This window comes from Montipora capricornis, chromosome 10 (genome assembly GCF_036669925.1).
Source record: "Montipora capricornis isolate CH-2021 chromosome 10, ASM3666992v2, whole genome shotgun sequence".
NCBI classification, from domain to species: domain Eukaryota; kingdom Metazoa; phylum Cnidaria; class Anthozoa; order Scleractinia; family Acroporidae; genus Montipora; species Montipora capricornis.
The window spans coordinates 51,322,987-51,327,986 of NC_090892.1; the positions used below are offsets into that span (position 1 = coordinate 51,322,987).

At 39.7% G+C, this 5,000-nt stretch overlaps 1 pseudogene; it reads left to right on the forward strand.

Moving 5' to 3' along the window:
- Positions 1-5,000, forward strand: part of LOC138019472 (polycystin family receptor for egg jelly-like) — a 40,243-nt pseudogene that overhangs the window by 5,525 nt on the left and 29,718 nt on the right.

Below are 5,000 nucleotides of genomic sequence, written 5' to 3' on the forward strand. Positions count from 1 at the left end.
ATCACCGTGCACACAGCTTAGTTATTTTCTTTTTGCCTCTCTACTCGAGAGAGCTAACTCTTCAAACTAAGCTTTTTTTTCCAACAATGTGTAGGGACTCCTATGAACTGCCTTAGATGTTTTAGTTTTTAGATCGTTTTCTGTTTATACATTAAACTAGGCTGTGTTTCTATTCTTAGACGTTGCTCACAGACTTTCTCTTATATAATTATTATATAGTATAGGTATTCTTTTTATTTGTGTATATTTTAATTTAAATTAGTTTTATAAATTGCAATTCACTGTAACTTTAAAATACCGTTATTATTATTATTATTATTATTACTATTATTATTATTATTATTATTATTACTACCATTTTCAGTCAAAGTTTACAAAAGATTACTGAAGCGCCAACATGCAACAAGGACCTTTAGTATTCTGACTGAGCTTTTTTGGCAGGAGAAAAATAAACGAAAGGCAACGTTAGGAAACGAAATGAAATAAAAACATAAGACCATTTCAATTAAAGATGTTCCAGAAAGTGAATTCGTCGACAGCGCGTTTAAGCACCACTATACAGGGTCTCAAGCACAACCCTTCCTATCCTATGGCCCTTGTAGCGATCACAGTCCCGTCTCGACTCCTTGTCTGGAATCTCCTTCACCCCCTCTTCAAGGTTTACACGGATAGGTGCACAAACCTGCTCAGACATTGTCATGTTTTCTCACTTTCTTTTTTAGTCTACAACATAACATTTTGTGAGTCTATGATGGTCAATATTTCATGTCCCAATGGATCATTCATCAACGTTTACAAAACACTCTACGGACGTGATCAAGGAAGTTATAACGTTTGCGACAGTAATGGACCCAATGGTGGTTCCTGTCTATCGTCCACTGATTTGGCGGACCACAATAATGCGCAAGTTTACGAAAGATGCCAGATGCGCTCAAACTGCACTTTTATGGTTTCCAACGAGACCTTTAAAGATCCATGCCCTGGGGTTGCCAAGATACTCCAAATTCAATACACGTGTAGCCTTGGTAAGCTGATTAAAACTTAATTACCGTAACCTCCATTTTTATGTCATGAATCATTTGTTCAAATCTCACAGCAGGAGTCGAATCCGATTGCGCAATTTTCATATATTAAAAAAATCAAGGAGACGAAATTATGCCACCCTTTAATAGTACGGATGAATTGATTTTATCCTTTGAAATAAACGTGACACCCTGAGGGAAAACAATACCCCTTTCCACAGCATTTAGACTTGAGGCTGACGCAGGCTTTAACTCCTGGCTTTATCCCCTATGGTATAAGCAGATCGCTGAAATAAATTTTATCTACCTCAAGTATGCGGCTCAGCCGTGTATTGTATTACAGGTTTTTACCATTCAAATAAGTGAGGGTATTTTGTAGTGATGCTTCTACGCCAACGCCCTTAGGGGCATAGCCGTACGTTTGTACTTGGGACCTAAAACACTTGACACAGAAATCGACACCAGACACAAGTGCGTCGCCGAAGAAGCAGTCCATCTGCTTTTACACTTTATAACGAAATTTATCAGTTGTCATACATGGACTGATTTCACGTGCGAATTTTTCATTGTAGTAAAGGGAGGAAGCTACTTAATTGCAAAAAAGCCTGAAAAATGGATTTAATCGATTTGTTTGATTTGATGACTAGCTCTTTGATTTGTCTTTGATTTGGTCATCTCATGTTGGATGTACCTTATTTCTTGCAGTTTTTGAATTAAATTTTTGCGACGGAGACTTGGCTCGTATCAGTTGCCCCAGCGACAAACAGTTGGTATTTCACAGGAAACCGTTTTACGGTCGGTTGGAATCCTCGACAGAGTTCTGTGCTAGTTCCAGCAATAACCAAACATGTGATTCTGGTATAGAGTACTCTCGCATAAACAGGTTCTGTCGAACCAGTAGTTGCGAAATAAAGAATGCGTTAAGTAAAGATTTTGGATGCAAAACAGGAGATAACTATCTCACTGTATATCAAAGTTGCCAAGGAGGTAAGTGTTTAGTATATCGCGTAATTATCTAAACGAAACATTTCGTGTCAGTAAGAGTGTCAAGTTGAATGTCTTTAGCCTAGTCGGATAACAGTCTAAAGGTAAAAGGTAAAGGTAAAGTAACTTTATTTAACGTCGGCAGTGGCTGGTATCAATGGAAGCCGGCGGTGAGCCCTTTACCCCCCTCCCTCTGTCAGTGCTCCCTTTTACGGGTATTTAAAGCTATAGCTACACAGATCAGAGGAAAGTCGAAACAGACGTTTAAGACACCGAGGATCGAACCGGGGACCTCACGCTCCGAAAGCCGCGCACTAGCCAACTGAGCCACGACTGCTGCATAACTTTTTCCTTATTTATCCAGCCTCATGCAATAATTGTTATCTTTTTCGTACAAGTAAAATCCATTTACACCGCTTGGACACCATGGACTCCTTGTGAAGCCTGTGGCCTTACCGCCCGTCGGACACGAAGGCGTGATTGCGTCGCTCCTGGAACCGTTTATTTCACTCCAGCAGCGTGTAAGAGCTCGGATAAAGTACAGGTGGAACCTTGCTACATTCCTTGTGCAGGTTGGAATTATCAAAATCTTCGAGATATCGTTTTCAGCGAGTTACTTGTCTCGCAATGCGAAAAAAAGTTTTCGAGTCAAATCGTTGAACGGCAAATTAAGAAACCCGGTTACAACGAGCGAAATTTTTTTCTAAATGTAAATGATGTTGATGCAAATCTGCCTGTTGCAAAGGTATTTTAATTTAAGAAATCTTGGCTAATAAAGGTTAATTAATCTCCGTGAGAAAGATTCCGAGCTGACGTTTTGAGCGTTATCACTTCGTCAGCTAGAGCGATTGAAATGTATTCGCCCTGATAAAGGGCGAAAACTGGAAACGTCAGCTCACAAATCTTTCTTAAGGCCCGGGCAACAACATCAACATCTCTTCGATTTTGTTTAACGATGTTGAACGATGTTGCTTGCCGGGGTGGGCAAACGGTCTTCAACATACCTTCCAACATTTGATTTGCTTTCATTGTTAATTTCAGTTACAGTGTCCCCCCCCCCCCCAATTAGTGCTCCAGCGCTAGAACGACTTGACACTTAAAGGTCAAAGGAACCAAAATGTTGGTATTTTTTCTTTTTGTCTTTTAAAAGTGTACGAAGACCAAAACAACCATTCAACTCAAAATTACAAAGAAATTGTCCAGTCTGAGCACATAAAGCAGAAACATAACTAAGAGTACGGAACTATCCGAGGAACTCACGAAAACGTTTCCGAAATGGCCGCCTATAGAAATGGGAGGAATGGAAACTAGGTAACATTACTGTGACGTCACTATTGGCGAGTTGAAACATCACGGAGTTCAAGCATCCGACGACGGTTTTTGAGCCGCGGACGGCAACCGGAAGTAAGCTGTTTCCCATTTTAAGTTGTCTTGTCACTATCTCCTTTATATTGCTAAGTATCTTTCCTCCATTAGAGATATTAGTTTAAAATCTGGAAGATACTACTGTCCGGGCATGCGAAACGTTCTTAAAAAACGTTGCGTGCTTAAGATCCCTATTATTGACAGTGCGAGTGTTCCTTGCGAAATACTTAACAATTATTGGACGAGGTTGAGCAAAATATCGTGATTTGTCAGATTTGTACTTACAGTCAAACGTTCAATAACTCTAGGCATCAACAAAGCTTTGGTGTAAAGCTCGCCATTCTTTTTTCTGGCTTCAGCATAAAATCTTTTCAGTACATATGCATTCGCCAACTTGTCCTTCGCGTCGATGACACGAGTGACTCGTCATCTACCTTTATTTTCTTGAGATACTTTCGAAATACGTTGAGATTCTGTTCCTTTCTTATTATTCTCACTGTTCTTTCGATCAACTAAAGATGTCGAATCATTCTTTTATCACAACAGCGTGATTTCAATTGCGCATGAGCAGAATATTATTTGCAGCAAAACGCTTATTTGTAGGCAGTTATTTGCCAATGAAAAGGAAGGACAAAATACATCGAATGATAATTCGTTTTAACTGTTTTTAGTCACTTCGAAAATGGCTGAGGAGGTCGAATCTGCGATTTTTACGACGCGAATTGACCGAGTGGATTGGTGAGCGTTTGTTTACACATTTCTCCTGTCAAAGGTGGCTGTAGAATCGTGAATAAATACGGTACAATCTCTCGTTTGCAGCACTTGTTTTGTTCTTTGTGGGGTTTACGCATTCTTTCGGTACTGTGAAGTCATACAAGCTGTTTGCTTTGCGTTTTTGTACGATTTCACTGTTTGCTGTCATGCAATAAAATTAATTGCTCGAGCGAGCACAGCGAGCGAGAGCAACATTAGTCTTGCAATGCATCTCGGGGCTATCGCGCAATGAATCTCGAGATTGCGTGCCTGAGTTCGCTCGATTATAAATAACCTATGGTCGTTTGATCTTACAACAGAATGTATAGGTATTTATTATACCAGCATACATTGCTGCTAAAAGATCTCTAGCATTCCTTTATGTTAAACCACAGAGATGTCAAAAATGGTTATTTCCTCTGATATCACTTGAATTTTAAATATTTTAGAGATTATTTCTAACATTATCTGGTGACGCTGAATGGGAAGACTTCACCGTCCCGTTATTTCAAAAAAGACATTATATCTTGATTTTAAGGCTCAAAGAAGTGCCTTATATCCTTTCCATGCATGGTAACGGTATTTTGGAAGAAAATGTGATGTGAGATGATTACCCTAACTGTATCTAAAAACAGAATACGTTTATTTGTTTGAAAAAAGGAGGAGCTATTTCGTACCTCCTTAAGTGTTTCAGGATGCGTTATTCCGCTTTACAGCGAAGACGAGATTACAGCTCTGTGGCTTTGGACCGTTTTATCCTCCAGTTTTCGACGGCAATTTACAGGGCGACGCACTTACCGTACAAATTGTCCGGCAGCCAGGGTGTGTCAATTTGATTGACAGTCAGGCTTCCTTGCAAAGCTCGCACAGTTGTAA